Source organism: Henckelia pumila, chromosome 2, assembly GCF_033568475.1.
Source record: "Henckelia pumila isolate YLH828 chromosome 2, ASM3356847v2, whole genome shotgun sequence".
In the NCBI taxonomy this organism is placed as follows: domain Eukaryota; kingdom Viridiplantae; phylum Streptophyta; class Magnoliopsida; order Lamiales; family Gesneriaceae; genus Henckelia; species Henckelia pumila.
In genome coordinates, this window is record NC_133121.1 from 77,284,265 (window position 1) to 77,296,255 (window position 11,991).

General features: G+C 36.9%; 1 pseudogene; it reads right to left on the reverse strand.

The window, feature by feature from the left end:
- Nucleotides 1-379: 379 nt before the first annotated feature.
- LOC140877757 (uncharacterized) lies at nucleotides 380-11,684 on the reverse strand (annotated as a pseudogene).
- Nucleotides 11,685-11,991: the final 307 nt, after the last annotated feature.

Sequence of the window (11,991 nt, forward strand, 5' to 3'; positions counted from 1 at the left end):
GATTTCTAATTTAATAAAAAATATTGTGACTTTTAATAACAAATAAATATTTTTTCCACATTCTCCTAAACACCGACTGACCGAAGTATTGGTTCTTTTTAAGAAAAAGTCCCACTTCATAAATAAATGCAAATGGCTCATAGTTGGTGACAATGTTTCCTTCGGCTTACAGAATCAAGTATTTAAGTGATCTAACAGATACATAAATTCAAAAATAAATTAATATGAAAACAAACTACAGTCAAACGCATTGAATCTCACTCAACCATACATATTTTTCATTTATTTTGAAATGATGCATAAATTTTTATCGAATAGGTACATAAACCAATCAATCGATCAAAGATTTATAGTCCATGTTATTCACAAAACGACTGTATACTTGACATATTTACACTGAAGCACTTCTAAATTCAAAAGGAACATATCAACGAACACAAACCGCAAAACTGTTTCATTTACAAGTAAAGAAGAAACGAACTCGAACCGGGAAATACCCCAGAACAAAATAATGTAAGTAATAGAAACAAAACAAAATTTAGAAGAGAGAAATAAATAAATAATAAATAAACAAACAAATAAATAAATAAATAAACAAAGCTCGTCCTACTTCAATCACGATTTATATCTTACAACAAGCAGGGATGCGGGGGCCTGTGCATGGATCGCCTTTAGCAAAGCCACGAAGTTGAGCATAGCATCGGTCGAGAGCCACTTGAGCTTCCATGTTAAAGGATCAGAAGCTGGCTTTTTGTTCACCAGTACAGAGTCTTCAGTTGTGCTTGATTTCTCGGAAGGGAGGAATTCAGATTTGCATTCCAGAAGTAAGATGACAAGTAGATTATCCTTGGTATCAATTACCTGTAAAAATAAAGCGCTTTGATTCCTATATTTAATTTTTCTTATTGGGAAACAACTTATTTAAAGATATTAAACAAGCCGATGAATGGCTGCCAAAGGAGCAGTGAGGTCCAGTGAAGTGATTTTCTAGGGTTTTATACACTAGTAATATCTTGTAAACCTTATCAGAAGCCATGTTTCTTCTTTTAAAAGTTAGAACACAGTCAACCAATGTCGGCAACATCCCTACCAGTGAATAAATATACCACAGTTGATTTTACAATCATGGTCAAACTCGAGCCCAATGTTAAATAGAAATCACAATGATACAGCTTCAGTTGAGCTACAACAAGGCCGCACCATGAAATGCATAAATAGTAAATGGGAGTTCAAAAATATTACCATCTCAGACACATTACCGATGGTGCCACATGAATCCAGGGAAAAATAGCTGGGGGACAATGTGCCAAACTGTGAGAGATCTTCAGTACACAAAATCAGATTCTCATCAAGAATGAACAACGATCTTGGTAGCCACATATCATCTGTACAAAAGGAAAACTATTTGAGAGGTAAATACAATCCCACTTCACAAATTATATTAATCAGAGAGCTGTTAACATAGTAATTCTGCTATCTGTTCACAGCCAAAACAGAGAGGAAAGAGAAAAATAGGTGTGTCCGCGTGTGTGCATAGGTGCAATCAAAGTCACAACTGAGCAGCAGGTTTACAAGCTATGAAACTCAAGGTTCTTAACACTGCAGTCAGAAATATCACATTGACCCGTGCATCCTACAATGAACTATCAAGTGTTATCATGATGTCCACATAATTCCACTGCTCTCAAACATGACAATCAAGCAACAAGTTTATCTTGTTACAGTATACCACCTATTCTTATTTTATTAAACAGTATTTATCATCCCAGAAATTAAAACAGTGTATAGTTCGATAATTATTTGTGAAATTAGACAAGCAGTATTATCGGATGCTGCACCCTAAAAGTCAAATGCATTTTTTTGTGTTCCTTCTTAACAAATGCTAAGGTATATATATTTCCCTATATAAAGAATCTGCCCCTTAGACACCATCTTTTATTTTACTAAAATTGTCCTTATGTGATATAGATATTACATTTTGTTTTCTTCTTATTTTTTAATTTTGACATTTCAAATTACAGTTTAGTCCATCAATAATTTTTACAACTATGATAGTACTCTTACTTGAATATAAATCAAATTAATTACAAACAAATTATACAAGCATGCAATACACTAGTAATAATAACCAATTTTACTTCTTTTTGTTTTTTTATAAGAAACTGATAGTATTAATATTAGAAATCAAGATCATTACAAAGACCAGGTGGACCAGAGATCATATTCCAACAACGAACTACCAAAAATCTAGAAACTGGAGCCAACTAACGAAAAATGAGACTTCAATCCCTAGAAAGATCAGAAACAGATGATGATTAAAAATCCGCCGTCAACTGAAGCCAACAAGGAACCCTAAACATAATATTTTCTCAATAATCATTAGCCAATTCATCTTGTTCATAAATAATCCTCCTGTCTCTCCCACCAAACAGACCAACAGATGCAATGAACAACCATATTCCAGAAAATCCGTCCCTTTCTTCACAACTCACAGCCTAAATCTAGATGGAAAAAATACCGAGTAGATTTAGGAACGACCCAAACCAAATCCAACTCCACCAAGGCCTTGCTCCAAAGCAAACTGACAAAAAGGCAGTGTAAAAGCAAATGGTCCCAAGTCTCCAAATCCTACCTGCATAGCACACACCAGTTAGGACTGAGAGAACATGAGGGATTCCCCTTCTCTGCATCACCTCACAAGTCAGAAATTTACCAAGGCCAGCAATCCACGAGAACACTCTAACCTTAGAAGGAATTGGCAGTTTCCAAATGAAGTGAAAGAGCATAGAGCTAAGAAAAGTAGAACCTGGGAAAAAAAACTCGAAGAAAGATTTGAAAAAATGCCTGAAGAATCCAACACCCATGATCTATACTCTGAAGAACCCCGAACGATAATAGCCCTCTACAAAAAACCTAAAAGCACACTCAACTCACACAATTCCGCATCCCTAAGATCCCCACGAAAGTGCGAATTCCAAGAAGGAGAAGAAAGACCGGGAGACCAAGCTGAAGAAATGAAGAAAGATATAGGACGGCTATGAGCAATCGATATCTGACGCAAAAAAGGGAAACAAACCTTACAAGGAAGAGTTCCCCCCCACCATTGACCCTCCCAGAATCTCGTAATGTACCCTCACATGTTGAATGAAATCCAGATAAATCCTAGAGATGAATTTCCAATGACTCCTGAAAGTGGAAAACTTAGCTAGACCCACATCTCATCCATTCTCTTGCAACACATATCAGCTAACAATAATCTTGCACAAAAGCGACTCCCTTTCCCTAGAAAATCTCCACCCCATTTGCCTAATAATGCTTAATTTCTCAAACAATAATTACCGATGCCCAAGCCCCCTTGCTCTTTAGGTCTACACACTTGGTCCTAAGCAACCTACAATGATGCTTCCCGTCGCCACCGTCCCGCAATAAATCCCTCATAATCTTTTGAATGGCATCCGTAATCCCACAATGTATCCTGAATAAAGACAAAAAAACATATAGGCAGAATGCCCTGGACAAAAACCCTTTTTTCCAGGTAGCTAATTTCTTGGAAATCATGAAAACACTAGTTCCCTTAATGAAATTTATAACGGATTGTCTCCCAAAGGAATCCCCAAGTATCTAATAGGCCATGATTCTCTATCACACCCAATAAGCCTTGCTAGCCCCTCCTCCTCCTCCTCAACACAATTCAGGCCTAATAAGGCACTCTTACCCAAATTGATTTTTCCGGAAATAGCAGTGTTCAAAATTTCCACCAGAAGGCTGACATGTCTATCCTCCTTCAAAAAATAATGTATCATCCGCAAACTAAATGTGAGAAATCTCCACCCTATCCTTGCCCACTCCAAACCCCAAATCACGTTCAACTCTTTAGCCTTATCTATCATTCTTGCCAACACATCCACTATCAAATCAAATGGGAACGGAAATAGGGTCTCTTTGCTTAAGTTCCTTCTCCCCTTAAATTTTCCTTTAGGTCTACCATTAATATGAATTGAGAACGAAACAACACAACCAATTTTACTTCTTATATATGCTGGATATACAGAACAAAATTAACCAGTATCTCAACTTTCCTAATTTATGTTTTCAGCTCCCGATCATTTGCTTTACCTATATTTTAGGCTAGCTGAAATGTTTTACGTGGAATCTGGATTCCCACCGTACTGACACAAGATAAAATTATGTGTCTTGATAACATCTCATTCTATTTACGGCAAAATCAATAATATTTCATCCTTTCCAATGTTGTGAGCATTGGTTATACACTTCACTCACCTTCATCTCTAAGGGCAATTCTGTCTATGAATGATGTCATGTATAGAACTAAATGTGGAAGTAATTGTAACTTCTTTATTTGGAATTTTGTCTTTGGATCCTGGTACTGCCACTCCCAATATTTTTTCTCCATGGTTTTCTTTAAACCTTTAAAGCGCTTGACTGAAATGAGTACAGGACTAAAATGTAAAAAAAATTAACAAATTTATTTTACATTTAATCACCAGTAAAGTGGTAAAGCCTACATGTAAAAAAATTCAAGGAACAACTCCATCGCATGCTCTCTTGAGAGTACTCTGAATGTTTTCTAACTTGTCCCTCCGCTTGGTCAAATTTACTGATATTAAGTCCCTCATTAATTCACTGAATGACTTTTTCAGATTCATTTAATTTATTTTTTAAAATAATTAATAATGTTTCTTGAAAAAATTATCAACATTTTCAAGGTACAAATTCAGGTTAGTTGAAAGTTAGTCCAAAGCTATTTTATAATCAATAAAATTTCCCCAAATAAACTTCAAGCACCAATTCTGCTTTTTTAACACCATGTAATTTATTAAAAAGTTATGTGGCATCACTGGCATGGAATGCCAAGAACTAGAATTCTTCCGTAATTTCCAGCAATGGATGCCCAAATATTGATACAAAGATAAAAGGTTTAATTCTGGTAGTTAAATGCCCAACGAAAGAGAAATTTATGTGGTAAAAGTCCATCTTGGAAAGTCGAGGGATCAAAAGAATAAATTATGCTCATGGAAGAACTGTTCACAGGAAATATGAAATTTCAGGGTGTTTTTAGTATTGTTTCCATCATTTTGGGGCTTTATTTTGAGAAAACTGAAGTTCATTGTTTTTAAGCCAAAAACATTTATTGTTAGTCAGTCGAATCAGGTAGCTTTCTCTCATAATTGATTTTATCATAGTATGTGGGCATATAAAACCGTAAACCATACACCAAGTTACAATGTAAATAACAATAGGATACTTTTGGGGAGGATGAAAAAATGAATTTAAAGAAATAATCAGTGTTCTAAATGGCGGTCGAGGCGGCTGCCTAGGCACCGCGGCCCTCAACCGCCACGCCTTGGCATGAGGCGGCCTTTTTAGGCGGCCCAAGCTGTCCGGCGGGCGAGGCGGCGGTGGCGGGCGCTCGGGCGGGTGAGGTAGCCAAGGCGGTCAACACATTTTTAAATTCAGTCAAAGATCAAGAGTCAACTAATTTTAAAATTCTAGTCAAAAGTCAATAAATTTTAAAAACCTAGTCAAAGTCTACCCATTTTAAAACCCTAGTTATTGACTTATTTCAAAAACACTAGCCACTTTTTGTTTTTCATTTTTGCTCCCCACCCTCCGACACACACCTCAAGCTGCCTGCCGCAGCCAGCCGTTGCCGCCACCAGCAAGCATTTTAGGTTAGTTTTTGCGTATTTCACCTACTTTTACATACTATTTTTTATTACATTGCATGACTATATATGATTACCCATAGAAAATGCTTAAAAAAAATTCAACCGCCTAGGCGGCCGAGGCGGTAGGCGGTCACGGACCGCCCCGCCACCGCCTCCCGCCATTTTCAACACTGGAAATAATTATGCTGGAAGATGTGACATGTGTTTCTAGAAAACATAAAAAAATAAAATAATGTTGAAAATTTTAAATATTACAAGGTCTTTCTAAAAAAAAAAACCAAACATATCCTCAATTTTCTCCCGGTTCAACTCTTGTAAAAATATGCTGTGCTTACTGAAAGACTCTTAACAGTGTTGCTGTATTTAATACTAAAATCCCTACCTTAAGTACGTACATAATGCAGTACTGGGCAAGTTCAAGTTAAACCATGCCATACCTTCCAACCTTTCGTGCCAAAAAAAGACAATGGAGTACTGGAATATGTTGAGCTCTGAACCTCTGAATACAGTCTCCTCAAAAAGATTAATCTGAACCTGCTCAAAGCTGCCATTATAATTTAAACACATGGCATCATATAAAATAAAAAGTTAACGCCCAAAGCAAGATAAATATAAAAGTCAGAAACAATTTCAGAATTCAAAACATCAAAGGGAAATGCTTTAGAGATTACCTTGTCAGAGAGCAATGATTATTGATTCCCGATGAGTCTGAGGAAATCAAACACATCAAGCAATTCTCTCGATCTCTTCATACAGCTGGTTATGAAAACATATGTAGAATTCCCTTCGAAGTGAACCCTATATATGCCAACAAAATACACATGCTGTTACAAACTAAGGGGCGGACAAAAAGCATATAGCTGCAAGTTACTACCTTACAACTTGAAGTCCTAGTCCAACAAAAACCTCTTTAACTTCACCAACACTGTGACAACCAACAATCTCTAGTGATGCATCTCCTACAAGTAGTCATCAAATAGAACCACCAGATAAGCAGAATTTACACAGTAGAAAAGAAAACAAAAGATGATAAAATAAATGCATTTCTAGCTAAAAGCTCATACCACTACAAAGCTAACCTGGCCCACCACATGCACCTACAATGAGTAAAATATAGAACAGCTACATCCCTGCATACATCAACCGGAGAGTGGACTCACCATAACCAAAACATTAAAATGATCTAAATATTCACGACCGATAAGCTAATAGAAACCTATGGACCACCAAAATGCTAATACAACCACAGTCCATTAACAATAGCCCAAAGCTTGATTAGGATGCATGTAAAATAACGATCTATAAACTTACAACATAAAATATAAAATAAAAACATTTGTGTCACTCCTAAAGATCCAAATAAGAAAATCACTTAATACATAACTAAATAATAGTTCTGTATGGGATCAAATCTAATTATGATCTTTCTCATTATAATCTGTGCAGATTCGGTACATTTAAGCTTAAAGGCTTGTATCTTCATCTACAAATTCAGGAAAAATCAATAGCGATAATTTCTGACTTCCATATTTTTCTAAACATAAGACGGCGGTTACCATGGGTACAATAATAATAGAATTTCACTGGTACAGACTACTTTTAAACAAACATTTGATCGATGTTTCTTCACATTGCTCATAAGAATCCTACTCAAGGTTCTATGATGGATAATCCAGATGGTGTCATTGATGGAATGTTAGTTTCAAATGTTAACAAACCAATCCGACAAACAAAAAGAAAGCAGAATGATTATAATTAATAATGTGAAGTTACACATAATGTGAAGGGCCTCTAGATTCCAGAGATCTTAAAAGACCTATATTTTTGGTAACTAATATACCATGAGTTAAACAGAAACATCATGTTGTTTTATAGGTTAAAAGATAGAAATAACCATGTATGGCCGACATTTCAACAAATATATTCAAAGGAACTAAAAATCAGAAAACATTCCCAGAGTAAATTGGATCATAATGATTTAGTGAACAAGAAATAACCTTTCATAATAACCTGATCTTCCAGGAAACAAACAACAGCATAGCATAAGCCGCATAGAAATTTCACCAACCCCAGAATCGGCTATCTTCGAATTGAAATAGGTCTCAATAAAATTATCTGTCTCTTTACTTGATGTATACAACCCAGAAAGAACACCCACATAACAGTTATGCACGATGGGGGTCTTACTGTCACCATTTATCCTAACTGGAACGAATTTCCACATTTCATTAGAGCAAAATAATTCTTTCCTTTCACTTTCTATATCATTTTTGTAGATTTGCACATGGTCACTGAACTTCTTCGATGAGTCAATGTCGCCATAGGCATCATCCTCTTCAGGTAAGGAAACCCTTCTTCTTCTTGGTTTCCTTCTGCTTTTATTCTTCTGCAAAAAATCAGATTCTCCCTCATGAATATTTACAATATCATTATCAACCAAAGAATCAGTGATGCTACCGCCTGAAGCATGGGTTGAAACTTCAAACTCTCTACCTTTGGTACCAGCATATTTTCCTCCAGTAAAGGGACCTGAAATGAGTGTTCCATTTTGCTTCATAGATGGATTTGTGTCATGATTTATGTCACCTGGGTTGGAAACCAGAGAGTAATCTTCTGCATTTGTTCCAGAAATATCTTCATCAAAGGACTGATTGACCTCAATTATTTTTGGGTCAAACTCAGCAGAATCATCTTCACTGCAGCTTGAATTGCTATCAGAGGATGCCACAGAGAAGGATTCAGCAGATAGCTGCAAAAGTTCTTCTTCTAAGTTCTGGCGTCGATGCAAAATATCTTCTTGGTAATGAGGGGGAGATCTTGGGCAAGCTGATGATGAACGGGACACCATGATACTATTTATTCCATTTGAAGGGGATATTAAATTTTCGGTACTTATGCTATCCCCTCCAGAAGCAAGCGAATTAAAGCGTGAGTAAACAGCATCAGCAGACATAATCACTTCATCATTTAAAGATCTCAGCCCTTCCAGATTACCACTCAGATTGTTGGCATCAGAACCATCCTTTCCCGGGTGCTTCAAGAACAATTTTGATGTAGTGTCACTGTGTCTATCAAGATGCTGTTGGGAATTGACAACAGGTGATGTATCTGCAAAGGAAGTTTCAGATTCTAGCATCATTGTGCTACTTTCATCCCCAGAATGCTGAATAGAGTCAGAGATATATTTTGAGGTCTCTCCAAGGTTCTCGTCTGTCCACTTGCCATTTACGTGAATTTCTTTATTATTACTTAAGATATTACTCCTAAATTTGTTACCATGAACATTTCTAGATGCTTGATCCATCCATTCTTTAAATTCCTGCAACCATTGAATGGAATGTTCTTTTTTCCTAAGTTCAATTCTTTTCATCATATGTTCTATTTCAGCTTCATCGTCTGAAATTGCATTTTCATCCTTGCTTTGAATCTCATTATCACATGACATGGAATCTGGATCAGAACAGACACGCATGAACTGTTTTTCACTGTCAATGCTCACAACTCGAGAGATACTCTTCTGCAAATCATTAAACAACATGCACGCTTCAGAAAGCAAAGAAATTGACTTTGTACGAGCAAATATGAAGTAAACTCTTTCTGGTAAGTTGAAAGTTTAATACAAAAATGAAAGAGAGCCTATTGCAACTGTATGGCTTCCTACCCGCTTTGTATTTCTCCCCTCTAAATCAGCTTCATCCTTGGCTGGCACATAAAATCCAAAGCTAGCAGGCTGCTTCATCCTGCTAGTGACTACAATTTGCCTCTTCCAAAACTCACTTGGGGATATTCTCTTATCATCCAGTTTAAGCTACAGTAAACAAGCAAATATAACAACGGTTAAATTCAATGTAACTTCGGAATTATTATTGGCACATATATGCATCACAGTCCACAGATGATCAGACGTCTAATTCTTCAATTGTGAATTATAACAGTGGCTAAATCAATTGTGGCTTACTATGTGTGGAAGGGGGAAAAAGCTGAAAACTTGGGCTCGGAACCATCTTGCACAGCAAAGAGGATTTCCTTCTAACCACAAGTTCTGAAGTGATGGAAGGCCAGCAAGTATCTCCACCTCAGAGAAGTTTGAAATAATATTGTAGGAAACATCCAGCCCTTCAAGCGACTTCAAATTCTCAATTCCACGCAGTGTAGACAAAGCATTGTTCCTCAAATCAAGTTTAACAATTTGACATGGGACCTACATAGAAGAACATCTGAAGTGGGTCCAAAACTTATAGCTGGACAGAAATGAAAACCAAATATCTTTAGTAACCATACAGAACATGAATCAGACACAGGGCTTTTTTCTTCACTTTCCTACTCTTATGTTCATATTTGCACAATAAAGTTTTAGAATCAAAGCTCATTTTTAACTGAAGCTACTTATAACTTTTTAAACAAGTAGTGAGGAAATATATTGGCTTAATTGAATAGTTAATATCCAAATCTCTGCAATTGAAACGTCTACATAAATGCAGCACGATAATGTGAACAATTTTTTTTTTTATAAGAAACGATACTTTATTGTATATGTAAAGAATATTAATTACAATAAGCGGACTAGTAGTCCGCAGACGACAAAAGGCTAAACAAGATCTGATCATATCAACAATAGACAAAAGCCCAGTCTCTCAATAAATCTGAGATTCAGACATTCTCAAATTCTATATGAGACCCAACCCAAGCAGGTCTTCTAATCTTGATCTTTTCCTGGCATTCTTCGCTCGACTCTTCAAAGTCATAAAAAAATTTTCTATTTCTCACTAACCACACCGAACAACATATGACATAAACTACGACCCTCCAAAAAGTTCTGCCCCTCTTGCCCAGAAGCTTTCCATGATCCGTGACGAATAATGTGAACAATGATAATAAACAAAAAGAAAATCATCCAAGTCACCACTTACTAAAAATATCTCTTTCTCTGGAAATTTCAAAAAATTACCTCACCAAATGATGAAATGCTTCTCAGGCTATTAAATCCCAGATCGAGGTGCTTCAGTTTGCTGCATTTATAGAGATTATCCACCTTTGCAAATTTGTTCCTACTGAGATCGAGAATCTCCACGACAGGAAGAAGCTGCAAAGCCTCATCCATGAGAACCAAGCCATTACACGCACATGACACAAAACACAAGCGGTTCCACTGTGGCGAATCCTTTATCTCCACAATTCTAGGGGCGAATACATGCCGCAAAGCATCCTAATCCAGTTGTGATATGAAATAGGAAAATCAATTCCAGCAGCAGTTCAAATACCTTTAACTACCAAAACTTAAATCATATTCATTTTTACAAAAGAAACAATGGACATACATTTTGATATTTGTTCTCAAACCACTGAACAACAAGATATCCTCCATTTCAGAGCATCAAAGTTTCAGAAAAGGCATTTCAAAAAATAAAATATAAAAAGGCACTCACGGTAGAATTATGGCAAATCAGTTTCTCCAGCGTAAACCTCAGTTCTAGCAGGCCCTTGGCAGCCGACGTGGAGAGATCGCATCCCCGGAGTTCCAAAACCTTAAGACATCCAAACGGCAACAAATAGAGAGGCGTAGGATCCCTGCCCGGCGACGGGAGCACCGAAACCACTTTCAAGGAAGGCAACAACCTTAGAATTCTTCGCAACTGCTCAAGCGCGCGGTGATCACCCAAATCAGAAACATACGCCCGCAGATAATCGACCGGAGCTCCAGCAATCAAGCTCTCAAGCTCCTCCAACGCTTCCAGCCTGGATTGCACATACCTCAACCCGACGGGATTCAATTTCAAGACGAGAGTGCCTTCGATCAGACTCTCCGCTTGATTTTCAACAAATTTAACGAGCGACTCGAGGTACTGATCGCCGGTGACTATCGCCATAGGGCTAGCTAGGGATGGAGAACGGCGGATTGTGGGGCGGGGGCGGAGAGGGGAGGTTTTGAGGGAGAAGATGAGGAGGAGGAGGAGAGAAGTTCCATGAAAGAGAAAGGAAAGACGTTGTGGTGAGTGAAATGATTGATTGATTGATTCAATTTTGGAGCTGAGTTGGTCGTTGGGAGTTGATGATTGGACAGATGGAGAAAGCTAGAAGGACACGTGGCGTCGTTTTGTCAATAATACCATTCCCAATAACGACAACCTATCCTTCATTAACATTATTAAATCAACCCGTACCTATAAATTATTATTGATCCATAAAAAATATTTTTTTCCTTCCAAATAAATTTATATGTGTTGAAAAATATTATTATTATTAATATTATGTTGAATATTAAATGTTGAATGTTGAATATTGAGTTGTAAAATGTGGAAAA